Source organism: Chiloscyllium plagiosum, unplaced genomic scaffold, assembly GCF_037043375.1.
Source record: "Chiloscyllium plagiosum isolate Xiang-an unplaced genomic scaffold, Cpla_swu_hap1 HiC_scaffold_19, whole genome shotgun sequence".
In the NCBI taxonomy this organism is placed as follows: domain Eukaryota; kingdom Metazoa; phylum Chordata; class Chondrichthyes; order Orectolobiformes; family Hemiscylliidae; genus Chiloscyllium; species Chiloscyllium plagiosum.
The window spans coordinates 10,136,141-10,149,138 of record NW_028270157.1 but is presented as its reverse complement, the minus strand read 5'-3'; the positions used below and the strand labels follow the sequence as shown (position 1 = coordinate 10,149,138).

The following is a 12,998-nucleotide window of genomic DNA, read 5'->3' as shown; positions in this document are numbered from 1 at the left end:
TCTCCATGCATACACATAAAAGAAACAAAGGCACTGTTATGTCCGTGTAAAAACATAACAGAAAAGGGAATAGTACACCATGGATTCCAAATTCCACCTCACTGAATTATTTGATGTAGCACCAGAGACCTCTGTATAAAGTATTTGTGGTGCACTGGTAGTGTCTCTACTCATGGACTAGGAGGGCTGAGTTCACGTCCCACCTGCTCCAGAGTTGTGTAATAACAGGTTGAATAGGAAAATAGTACCCTTTTTGAAATTCTATCTCATTGACTAAGATTAAAGTCAGACTCTATGGAGTCGAGGGGCAAATATCCAAGTGGATAACAAGCTCGCTGCAATACAGAATAGAAAAGGCAGTGGTTCACAGGTAATGGTATTCACAGAGATTAACAATTAGGCAAAAGTGGTCTTACACAAGGGTTAGTGCTGGATCCCACTGTTGTTCATTATTTACACAATTGATTTGGACTCAACAATTGGAAGCAGTGTTCCCAAATTTGCACATGATACAATAAATTTGGGGTGTAGAGGTCTCAGTCAAAATATATGAAAACATTAATAAAGCACAGGACAGATGAGTAATTGGTAAATTAATTTCAATATGTGCAAGTGTCAGGCAATAACTGTACACAGAAAAGAAGAATGAAATCATACAGTGCTTGAAATGAGCAGGTATTGTGGCTTAGTGTGCAGATTTCTGCCTCTGAGCCAGAAGCTCTGAGATTAAGTTCCATTGTGGGACTAGATAGTAAAGGAACATGCATTCATAAACGAGCCAACAAAATTAAATATCAACTTGCAAATCCTTCCAACATCAATGACAGGAAGTAAGACTGGGTGAAGTTCCTGATTGACATCCGTATCACTATCCATACTTCCAGACGATAGCTTGCATCTAAAATGTGTGTGATGACACATCAACATGGACTCGGAACGAACTGTAACACACCATCAAACTGCTTGGAAAGTAAGTAAGTATCTATATGTTGTATTACAGATAGAGGAAATCAGTAAAAGTAGCAACTCAGTCTAATAAGACTGTACAGGACACAACTGAATTTAGGTTCTGGAGGGATGGAATTGAACAACAGAGAAGTTATACTAGAATTGCAGAGATGCTTAATTAGAAGGAATTGTTATAGTTCAGTTGTAATTTCCCTTCCTCTGAGGCAGAAGGCCTCAGTTCAAATCCCATCTGCTCCAGAGGTATGTCATAACATCTCTGAACAGGTTGATTACAAATTAGCTAGAAGCTTGATTAGACTGCATTTGCAGGTCTATCTGCATATTATTAAGAAGCGCATAAAGGCGCTGGAGACAGTGCAAAAGTGCTCAGAGCTGAGAGACTTACTTGGAGGGGGAGGAGTTTCAAAAACACAGAAATCTTAAGGTTATGTAAGAATCTGATTGTTTAAGCTTAGAGAAAACGATTGCACTTGCAAAGTGAGGCAAGAATTAGAGGGAATAGGTGATTGAAAATAAATAGAATTGAGAACTCAGGAGAAACATCTTTACGCAGACAGTGATTAGGTTGAGAACACACAGTCTGCATGAGTAGTCGAAGAAAATAGAAGCATTCAAGTGAAGACAAATGAACATGAAAGACAAAGTCAGAAGTCACACACAACGCCACGTTATAGTCCAATAGGTTTATTTGAAATCACAAGCTCTCAGATCGCTGCTCCTTTGTCAGGTTAAGTGTACACAAAAGGAGACAGAATGGAAGGACTTATTTGTGGGATTTGGTGAAGAGGGATGGGGGGGGGAGGCTTATGTGAAGCATGAATATTAACATGTGCCCACTGTTCTGATTGGACTGTCCTTGTGCAATAAGTGCTTTGTAGACTTTATAACTGTAAAGATGCATGTCACCTGTTCACATGACACAAGTAACAATTATTCCACAGTGATATAAACATGTCCTTCCAATAAATGGTTTAAAGTTTGCATTTCTGCCTCCACATATTCCGACCTTCACAGACGGAAACTGTAACCGAGATATCATGAGGAACTCTTTCCATGACCAGTGATTTAGCAATCAAAGCAACACTCTAAAGAAACCATCTGCATCAACCCATTCAGGAGATAATTGCACAGACATAATCCCACAAAAAGACACTGCTCCACAAACAAAGCTTTTCCCTTCGCTTCAAAATGTATTAGTCTCTTGGGAAAAATATGCTGTTGCTCTGTTCCACAACAGATGGTAACAATACTTTTGGTCCGCCAACATATTGATTTGAGTATTCGCACATGATGTTCATTCTCTGTGATCATATCCAGCACTACAACTCTCTGAGAACCTTTCCTTTCTGTCCCTCAAATTCTCTATCTCCTGCTGATAGCATGTCATGAACATTACAGAGAGGCAACTGGTGCTGATTTAACCTGAGGATCACCATGCCTCAAGTAAGGGGAGTGGTTGACAGGAGAATCCTTCATTGTACATGAATTGAACTCATGCCATTGGCATTGCTCTGCGTCACAGACCAACCATCCAGTCAACTGAGCTAACCAACCCCAATAACACCCAACTGGCTGACATCAACTTCAACCAACTTCATTATGACAGGTTCTCTGGCCGTTATCATGCTGTGGCTTGAGAGACCTTGCTATATGGAAGTTTGCTGCCTGTATTATAACTGGAGCTACATTTTAAACTTAATCTGTGGAATGCTTTGGGTCATACAGCAATTATGAAAGTTGTTATATGGGTGTGAACCTTTACTTTATGAGCAGTGATATTTTTTCACTGTCATGTCCTTCTTTGTGAATGCTCATGTTGGTTATGAACTTGCTAATAGTAAACTGTCCAGAACTAAATTAAAACTACTCTGGACACTGCCAACAGAATAGCACTTTCTACTAAACACCACACAAATCAAGGGAAGAAGGGCCACTGGACTTGAAACATTAACTATTTTTTTCCTCTCAACAGATGCTGCCAGACCTGCTGAGTTCCTCCAGCAATTTGTGCATTTGATCCAAATCAGAGCTGCACTTAGAGGGGTGTTTCAAAAGCCTCACAGCTTGTAACTTTCTAACCCCAGTCCTTTTTAAAGATTTTTTAAAAATCTTAAAGTTGCACTACCTTTATGGATCTGAAACATTTAAAGTGGATAATTGCAAAGCAATGCAACACACAGAAAATTATACACCAGCAACAAGCAAATATTTTTGAACAGTCCTGGGAACAAGTTGATGTGCTCTAAAATGTTCTGGATGGATCAGAATATATTTAGGACCCTTTCTTTTTAAAAATAAAGGACCTTTACATAAAAATGGCTGATCAGCAAACCACTTTTAAAGCCATTAAATCTCTTATGCACAAAGCCAGAATTGACTGCAAAAATGCATTGTTGTACGCTGTTGTTGAAATTGAGTTAAATTGAAATAGCTTCTATTGTTGAGCTGCACTGCAGTTTGTTTGGATTGGAAGACAGGCAAAAAGAAATTAGGTACAGTTGAAGACACAAATGGGGTTCCACAGATACGAACTAATCAAGGGGAGAGGAAGTAAATACAATAACAAACACGAGAAAAGAAATTGCTAGGGAAACTGATAGAACGATAGATTAACAGCTCGGCTAGATTTGCTGTGATGCATCCTAGATATTAAAGGGAGTAGCTACAGAGATAATAGATACACTGGTCATAACCTTCCAAGAATCATTTGGTTTGGAATAATCTCAGAGGACTGGAGAACTATCAATGTAACACCTTAGTTAAAAAGGAAAGGAGACAAAAAAGAACTATTGGCCTGTTAGCTTAGTGTCTGTTATTGGGAAAATGTCATGGTATATTCTAGAGGATGCAATGGCAGAGCATTTAAAAATATATAATATGATCAGAGGCAACATGACTGAGTGAAGTGGAAATCATGCCTGGTAAATGTATTAAAATTCTTTAAGGAGATAACAAGCAGAATAGATAAAGGGGAAGCAATCAAATTAATATATTTGGATTTTCAGAATGCATTTGGTCAGATACCACAGTTCAGGCTACTTAATAAAACAAGAGCTCATGAGATGGGAGGTGGTACACTAACATGAATTAGAGGACTGGCTAACAACTAAGAGTTGAGATAAGGGATCATTTTCAGGATGGCAACTTGCAAGTAGTGGAGTGCTACAAGGATCAATGCTGAGGCCACAATTATTTTCAATATATGTTATTCTTCAATGTGGAAGCCATGATGTGCTAGTGCTGGACTGGGGAGGACAAAGTTAAAAATCACTCAACACCAGGTTATAGTCCAACTATAATTTATTTGGAAGCACTGGCTTTCAGAGCGCTGCTCCTTCATCAGGTAGCTAGTGGAGTAAGATCATAGGACACAGAATGTAGAGCAAAAGATCATTTGCTATAAAATAATTTCTATCTTTTGTTATACAGTGCTTCCAAATAAATTATAGTTGGACTATAACCTGGTGTTGAGTGATTTTTAACTTCAATATGGAAGGTGAAAGCATTGTAGCCAAATTTGCAGAGACACAAAAATAGTGGGAAGGTAAGGTGTGAGGATGACACAAAGAGTCTGCAGAGCTATATACCTGGTTGAGTGAGTAGGCATGAAGACTTGGCAGTTAGTCATAAAGTCATAGTCATAGAGACCTACAGCATGGAAACAAACACTTTGGTCCAAACCGTCCATGCCAACCAGATATCCCAACTCAATCTAGTCCCTCATGCCTGCACCCGGCCCATATCTCTCCAAACCCTTCCTATTCATATACCCAACCAGATGCCTCTTAAATGTTGCAATTGTACCAGCCTCCACCACTTCCTCTGGCAGCTCATTCCATACACGTACCACCCTCTGCGTGAAAACGTTGCCCCTTAGGTCTCTTTTATATCTTTCCCCTCTCACCCTAAACCTATGCCCTCTAGTTCTGGACTCCCCAACCCCAGGGAAAAGACTTTGTCTATCTACCCAATCCATGCCCCTCATAATTTTGTAAACCTCTATAAGGTCATCCCTCAGCCTCCAATGCTCCAGGGAAAACAGCCCCAGCCTGTTCAGCATTTCCCTATAGCTCAAATCCTCCAACCCTGGCAACATCCTTGTAAATCTTTTCTGAACCTTTTCAAGTTTCACAACATCTTTCCGATAGGAAGGAGACCAGAATTGCATGCAATATTCCAACAGTGGCCTAAACAATGTCCTGGACAGCCACAACATGACCTCCCAACTCCTGTACTCAATATTCTGACCAATAAAGGAAAGCATACCAAACACCTTCTTCACTATCCTATCTACCTGCGACTCCACTTTCAAGGAGCTATGAACCTGCATCTCAAGATCTCTTTGTTCAGCACCACTCCCGAGGACCTTATCATTAAGTGTATAAGTCCTGCTAAGATTTGCTTTCTCAAAATGCAGCACCTCGCATTTATCTGAATTAAACTCCATCTGCCACTTCTCACCCACTGGTCCTGATGCTGTTGTCATCTGAGGTAACCCTCTTCGCTGTCCACTACACCTCCAATTTTGGTGTTATCTGCAAACTTACTAACTGTACCTCTTATGCTCGCATCCAAATCATTTATGTAAATGACAAAAAGTAGAGGACCCAGCACAGATCCTTGTGGCACTCCACTGGTCACAGGCCTCCAGTCTGAAAAACAACCCTCCTCCACCACCCTCTGTCTTCTACCTTTGAGCTAGATCTGTATCCAAATGGCTAGTCAAACCTTGTCAAACGCCTTACTGAAGTCCATATAGATCACATCTACTGCTCTGCCCTCATCAATCCTCTTTGTTACTTCTTCAAAAAACTCAATCAAGTTTGTGAGACATGATTTCCCACGCACAAAGCCATGTTGACTATCCCGAATCAATCCCTGTCTTTCCAAATACATGTACATCCTGTCCCTCAGGATTCCCTCCAACAACTTGCCCACCACCGAGGTCAGGCTCACCGGTCTTGCCCTTACCGCCCTTCTTAAACAGTGGCACCACGTTTGCCAACCTCCAGTCTTCCAGCACCTCACCTGTGACTATTGATGATACAAATATCTCAGCAAGAGGCCCAGCAATCACTTCTCTAGCTTTCCACAGAGTTCTTGGGTACACCTGATCAGATCTTAGGGATTTATCCACCTTTACCCGATTCAAGACATCCAGCACTTCCTCCTCTATAATCTGGACATTTTGCAAGATGTCACCATCTATTTCCCTACAGTCTATATCTTCCATATCCTTTTCCATAGTAAATACTGATGCAAAATATTCATTTAGTATCTCCCCTATTTTCTGTGGCTCCACACAAAGGCCACCTTGCTGATCTTTGAGCGGCCCTATTCTCTCCCTGGTTACCCTTTTGTCCTTAATATATTTGTAAAAACCCTTTGGATTCTCCTTAATTCTAATAGCCAAAGCTATCTCATGTCCCCTTTTTGCCCTCCTGATTTCCCTCTTAAGTATATTCCTACTTCCTTTATACTCTTCTAAGGATTCACTGATCTATCCTGTCTGTGCCTGACATATGCTTCCTTCTTTTTCTTCATCAAACGCTCAATTTCTTTATTCATCCAACATTCCCTATACCTACCAGCCTTCCCTTTCACCTGAACAGGAATATACTTTCTCTGGATTCTTGTTATCTCATTTCTGAAGGCTTCCCATTTTCCAGCCGTCCCTTTACCTGCAAACATCTGCCTCCAATCAGCTTTTACAAGTTCTTGCCTAATACCGTCAACATTGGCCTTTCTCCAATTTAGAACTTCAACTTTTAGATCTGGCCTATCCTTTTCCATCACTAATTTAAAACAAATAGAATTATGGTCGCTGGCCCCAAAGTGCTCCCCCACTGACACCTCACTCACCTGCCCTGATTATTTCCCAAGAGTAGGTCAAGATTTGCACCTTGGTAAAAGCAACGCGCAGCCCTCCAATCCCTCTGCTCCAATCCTGACCTCACCATCAAGCCAGCGGACAAAGGGGGCGCAGTGGTAGTCTGGCGCACTGACCTCTACATCGCTGAAGCCAAACGCCAACTCGAGGACACCTCTTCCTCCCGCCCCCTTGACCATGACCCCACCCCCCATCACCAAACCATCATCTCCCAGACCATACAGAACCTCATTACCTCAGGAGATCTCCCACCCACAGCTTCCAACCTCATAGTCCGGGAACCCCGCACTGCCCGGTTCTACCTCCTTCCCAAGATCCACAAGCCTGACCACCCTGGCCGACCCATTGTCTCAGCATGCTCCTGCCCCACTGAACCCATCTCTATCTACCTCGACACTGTCCTATCCCCCCTAGTCCAGGAACTCCACACATACGTTCGAGACACCACCCACGCCCTCCACCTCCTCCAAGACTTCCGTTTCCCCGGCCCCCAACGCCTCATCTTCACCATGGATATCCAATTCCTCTACACCTCCATCCGCCATGACCAGGGCCTCCAAGCCCTCCGTTTTTTCCTCTCCAGACGTTCCCAACAGTACCCCTCCACCGACACTCTCATTCGTTTGGCCGAACTGGTCCTCACCCTTAACAATTTCTCCTTTGAATCCTCCCACATCCTCCAGACCAAAGGGGTAGCCATGGGCACACGTATGGGCCCCAGCTATGCCTGTCTCTTTGTTGGCTACGTAGAGCAGTTGATCTTCCGTAATAACACCGGCACCACTCCCCACCTCTTCCTCCGCTACATTGATGACTGCATTGGCGCCACCTCGTGCTCCCGCGAGGAGGTTGAGCAATTCATCAACTTCACCAACACATTCCACCCTGACCTTAAATTTACCTGGACCATCTCTGATACCTCCCTCCCCTTCCTGGACCTCTCCATCTCCATCAGTGACGACCGACTTGACACTGACATTTTCTACAAACCCATCGACTCCCACAGCTACCTGGATTACACCTCTTCCCACCCTACCTCTTGCAAAAATGCCATCCCGTATTCCCAATTCCTCCACCTCCGCCGTATCTGCTCCCAGGAGGAGCGGTTCCACCATAGAACACACCAGATGGCCTCCTTCTTTAGAGACCGCAATTTCCCTTCCCACGTGGTTAAAGATGCCCTCCAACGCATCTCATCCACATCCCGCACCTCCGCCCTCAGACCCAACTCCTCCAACCGCAACAAGGACAGAATGCCCCTGGTGCTCACCTTCCACCCTACCAACCTTCGCATAAACCAAATCATCCGCCAACATTTCCGCCACCTCCAAACAGACCCCACCACCAGGGATATATTTCGCTCCCCACCCCTCTCCGCCTTCCGCAAAGACCGTTCCCTCCGTGACTACCTGGTCAGGTCCACGCCCCCCTACAACCCACCCTCCCATCCTGGCACTTTCCCCTGCCACCGCAGGAACTGTAAAACCTGTGCCTACACTTCCTCCCTCACCTCCATCCAAGGCCCTAAAGGAGCCTTCCACATCCATCAAAGTTTTACCTGCACATCCACTAATATCATCTATTGTATCCGTTGCTCCCGATGCGGTCTCCTCTACATTGGGGAGACTGGGCGCCTCCTAGCAGAGCGCTTTAGGGAACATCTCCGAGACACCCGCACCAATCAACCAAATTGCCCCGTGGCTCAACATTTCAACTCCCCCTCCCACTCTGCCGAGGATATGGAGGTGCTGGGCCTCCTCCACCGCCGCTCCCTCACCACCAGACGCCTGGAGGAAGAACGCCTCATCTTCCGCCTCGGAACACTTCAACCCCAGGGCATCAATATGGATTTCAACAGTTTCCTCATTTCCCCTTCCCCCACCTCATCCTAGCTTCTAACCTCCAGCAAATCGATCCCCTGACTTGTCCGGACTTGTCCGACCTGCCCAGCTCCTTTTCCACCTATCCACTCCACCCTATCCTCCCTGACCTATCACCTTCATCTCCTTCCCCACTGACCTATTGTACTCTATGCTACTCTCTTCCCACCTCCACCCTCCTCTAGCTTATCTCTCCACGCTTCAGGCTCTCTGCCTTTATTCCTGATGAAGGGCTTTTGCCCGAAACGTCGATTTTGCCTGTCCTCGGATGCTGCCTGAATTGCTGTGCTCTTCCAGCACCACTGATCCAGAATCAAGTTTTGCACCTTCTCTAGTAGGTACATCCACATACTGAATCAGAAAATTGACTTGTCTGCACTTAAGAAATTCTCTCCATCTAAACCTTTAACACTATGGCAGTCCCAGTCTATATTTGGAAAGTTAAAATCGCCTACCATAACTACCCTATTATTCTTACAGATAGTTGAGATCTCCTTACAAGTATGTTTCTCAATTTCCCTCTATTAGGGGGTTAAAAAATACAATCCCAATAAGGTGATCATCCGTTTCTTAGTTCTCAGTTGCACCCAAATAACTTCCCTGGATGTATTTCCAGGAATATCCTCCCTCAGCACAGCTGTCATGCTATCCCTTATCAAAAATGCCACTCCTCCTCCTCTCTTGCCTCCCTTTCTATCTTTCCTGTAGCAATTGTATCCTGGAACATTTAGCTGCCAGTCTTGCCCATCCCTGAGCCATGTTTCTGAATTGCTATGATATCCCAGTCCCATGTTCTTCTCTGTTAGGCCCCTTGCATTGAAATAAATGCAGTGACCTTATTGAAACAGAAATTCTTAGAGGATTTGTCAGGGCAGGTATGGAAAGGTTGTTTCCCTTTGTGACAGAGTCTACGACAAGAGGGCTTAATCTCAGGATAAGGGGGCGCCTTTTTAAGACAGGGATAAGGAGAAATTTCTTCTCTCAGATGGTAATGAATCGGTGAAATCCTCTCCTGGGGAGGGATGATGAGGATGGGTCATTTCAGCATTTTTAAGCCAAAGATAGATTTTTAATTAGAATTGGATTCTAGGGATTATGGAGAAAGGGCAGGGAACATGGAGGTGAGGATTATCAGATCAGCCATGATCTCATTGAATGGCAGGGCAGACGCAGTGAATTCTGCTAATACATCTTACTGTCTTTTACGAAAGTACAACAAAGTCATTAAACATTTGTAAATAATACAAGGGAGGTAATGTTGTAATGTCACTCTATAAATAATCCAGAGGGCCAGGCAATTATTCTGGGGATATGAATTTGCACCCCACCATGGCAGATGATGAAATTTGATTTCAATAAAACATCTGAAGCTGGGAAACTAGCCAAATGATGACCAAGTAACTCCTGTCAATTGTTCACTAACATCCTTTATGTAAAACCTACATGTCAGATTGGGGTCCACTTAACTCACTTGGCTGGAAGGCTCACTTGAGATGCAAGGTGACACTGACAGTGTGGGCTCAAACCCAACATCCAGCTGAGGTAACTGTGAAACTCATTCTCAACCTTTCCACTTGCTGACACGTGGTGACCCTCAAGTGAAACCACCACTAGCTCGCTCTCTCTAGTAAGAGAGTAGCTTTAAGGCAACTTTAGCTTTTCTATCCCATATTCTTAGTCTGGCCCACATCTAACCCTAGGCAATGTGGTTGACTCTTACAATCATAGAGTCATACAGCTGTACAGCATGGAAACATACCCTGCGGCATCCATGCTGACCAGATATCCTAACTTAATCTAGTCCCATTTGTCAGCGTTTGGCTCCATCTCTCTAAACCCAACCTATTCATATACCCATACAGACACCCTTCAAATGCTGTAATTGTACCAACCTCCACCATTTCCTCTGGCAACTCATTCCATACACACACCGCCGTCTGTGTGAAAATGTTGCCCTTTAGGTCCCTTTTCAATCTTTTCCCTTTCACCCTAAACCTATGCCCTGGACTCCCCCATCCTGGGTACTAACTGCTCTCTGGGGCAAATAGGAATGGATGATAGATATTGTCCTAACCACGAACATCTACAACAATTCTCTGCCACAGAAGGTTGCTGGGGGTCAGTTTGCTCGTTATATTCAAGAGGGAGCTGGATGTGGCCCTTGCGGCTAAAGGAACGAAGGGGCGTGGGGAGAAAGTGGGAGTGGGATACTGAGATTGCATGATCAGCCATGACCGGATTGAACAGTGCAGCAGGCTCGAAGGGCCGAATGGCCTACTCCTGCACCTATTTTCTATATGTTTATGAATCAGTAAAAAACAATGCCAACTGGATTTGAGGGAGAATGCCAAGGTGAGGGGAAGGAGAATTCACAATCAAAACGGTCTTAACCTGACACTGAGGGACAATCCACTTTCAAAACTAAAAGCACAGAAATTGCTAGGATTGCTAGAAAAGCTCAGCAGGTCTGTGGAGAGAAATCAGCGTTAATGTTTTGGGTCACATGGCCATCTCTCTCTAATAAGAGAATAGCCTGAAGGCAACTTTACCTGTTTTATCACAAATTCTTAGCCTGGTCCGCATGTAACTTTAGACCCAGGGCAATGTGGTTGACTCTTACAGTCATAGATTTGCAGCTGCAGTGTTGGACTGGGGTGCAGCAAGTTAAAAAAAATCACATAACACCAGGTTATAGTCCAACAGGTTTATTTGAAGGCGCTCCTTCATCAGGTGGCTGTGGAGTAATGTGGCGTACTCCATAACCACCTGAAGGAGCAGCGCTCCAAAAGCTAGTGCTTCCAAATAAACCTGTTGGACTATAACCTGGTGTTGTGTGATTTTTAACTTTGTACAGTCACAAGAGTTACTCAACCTGAAACGTTAACTCTGACTTCTCTCCACAGATGCTGCCAGACCTGCTGAGCTTTTCCAGCAAATTGCTTTTGTTTCTGATCGACAGCATTCCTGCTTTTATTTTCAAAACCAAATGCTACAAAACCAGTCCTCCTCAATGATGGACATTCATTAAACAGAAAACTAAACATTGCTGGCTGCTTTTCTTGTGTAGGAGAGAATAATCTGAAGTATCATGTGTGAAGATCGACTCAATCCGTACCCGCCCGGCACAACAATCACGCTTGTGTCTTGTGAGCTGAGGCGGTGGAATGATACCATGCAAGAGGGGAATAGAGCGATATGATCTCACTGCTAAACAGCAAACCAGCTCCCAGAGCTGCTGCCCTGCCCACTCTGACGCTGCAGATGGTGGGGATGGACTCAGCAGTAATAACACACACCTCTGTACAGTAAGGGTTCACCTCATCCATTCATTTTCAAACACCCACCCACACAGAAATAGTAACACGGTCATGAATGTATCACGCGATTAAAGGGGATATTGTCCACAGAATATGTAAAGTTCTCTTTTTGCAGCGAAAATGCAAAGAAATAAAATGTGTGTGTACACCACGCAGACACATTATTAATCCCGAGCAGAGGCTGGCAGTAAAACAGCAGATGGTTCACAAAGTCAAAGCCTCTTTGACTCACAATAGGAGAATTGGGATTTAGAATTGGGTTCGGGCGCCCATCTGGGACAGTACGTTTACGACAAGGGGATTATCCCAGGGTTGAATTTGTCTATTTCCAGTGTCCTCTACACACACACATGAAGTAGCGGGGGTAGGAATTTCCAGGCTGCGCTCTGACCTTCCCTGATACTAACAAGGTAGGAGATGAAATTCACCACCTCTCCAGAGGGGACCTGAAGCAAGGGGGTGGGGGGGTTACCCAGGGGGGTTACCCAGACGGGGTGGGGGGGTTACCCAGACAGACAGAAGTTAACAGCATCTCCCCTCTCCCTCTGCCTGTCTCTGCCTCTCTCTCCATTCCCCACTCCCAGCCCTTACCTGTGTCGCGTTATACAAAGGGGGGATGTCCGCCAGCGTCCCCCTTATCCCTCTATCCCAGTTGATGCGCTGACGAGAAACGTTGACGTTAAAAAGATGATGGCTCCCTCCACTGCCCGGCACTTTTTTCCCCTCCCCTCAATTGTGTTCTCTCTTCCCCCATCCCCTCCTCCCCATCTCTCTCTCTCTCTCCTCCTTCCACCACCAACATGTCCCAACTCCTCCCTTTTCTGGGATCTGCCCTCAATGATGAAAGCGCCAATTCCAAGGAAGCGTTATCAATGTCACACAGTCTACCCGCCGACTACAAAGCCGTCCTGTGTCTGAAGGGGAGGCATTTATTTATTTCCC

The 12,998-nt window shown here is 44.6% G+C and overlaps 1 protein-coding gene across 1 annotated transcript in view; it reads right to left on the bottom strand.

Annotated features, from left to right (window-relative positions):
• The window catches only part of LOC122559860 (monocarboxylate transporter 2-like), a 185,515-nt gene extending 172,782 nt beyond the window's left edge, over window positions 1-12,733 (bottom strand). Inside the window, exon 1 of the mRNA XM_043709985.2 lies at window positions 12,648-12,733. The gene's annotated coding sequence lies outside the window, so the exon portion shown is untranslated. The remainder of the gene's footprint in view (window positions 1-12,647) is intronic.
• Window positions 12,734-12,998: the final 265 nt, after the last annotated feature.